We start from the raw sequence: 760 nt of genomic DNA on the forward strand, positions 1-760 counted from the left end.
CGTGCCTTCAGTTATTACTACAGGTCCAATGCAAGCCCAGGTGAATAACACCAGCAGCACGATACTGTCCCCACTGTCCTGTGACTTAGCGAAGGATATCTTTCGAGCAGCCGTTGACCTGGATAAGGGTGTATCGGGACACGACTGCCTCACCATCCTGATACATCACCGTTACTGGCGTAACAAACAACATGATTCATTCGACAAGCAGGGACGTTTCTATTGACCCAGCGTCCAATCACAGTGACTGCGCGACAACTGCAGCTGTAACAGGCGGGTATGTCAACATGGGAACACTTACGGGTCGTATGCTGCACAGCCTCAAATTTAACGCCCTGCGGGGAACGTTGTGCTCCGAAACATTTTTACATGCACAAGCATTGTAGTCTGTCATCATATCTACCCTGGATTTGACCGTCCTTCAATCAGTTCGATAGACCGCAGCACGAGACTAGCCGATCAGCTTCGCCGTTCCCGAGAAGTGCGTTTCAAGGCATCGGGTCATATCAATCTGCTCTTCGTCAAACTCCCTTGTGTCAGTGAATCTCCCCATTTGCGTCCCGTATCGTCACTTCAGTGGTTTCCTGTTGGTATCTGCTCGGCTTAAATAATTTCCTTACAGCTTACCGTGGACGCAGGGCCACCAGACAGCAGTCAGTTCCGCGCTGAACAGTGGTCATAATATCAGTGTATACAATGATGCAACACACGGAAAACAACGCATCATGGCGTTGTTCAGACTTAAAAAGCATCACCATAA

Source organism: Schistocerca piceifrons, chromosome 2 (genome assembly GCF_021461385.2).
Source record: "Schistocerca piceifrons isolate TAMUIC-IGC-003096 chromosome 2, iqSchPice1.1, whole genome shotgun sequence".
In the NCBI taxonomy this organism is placed as follows: Eukaryota; Metazoa; Arthropoda; class Insecta; order Orthoptera; family Acrididae; genus Schistocerca; species Schistocerca piceifrons.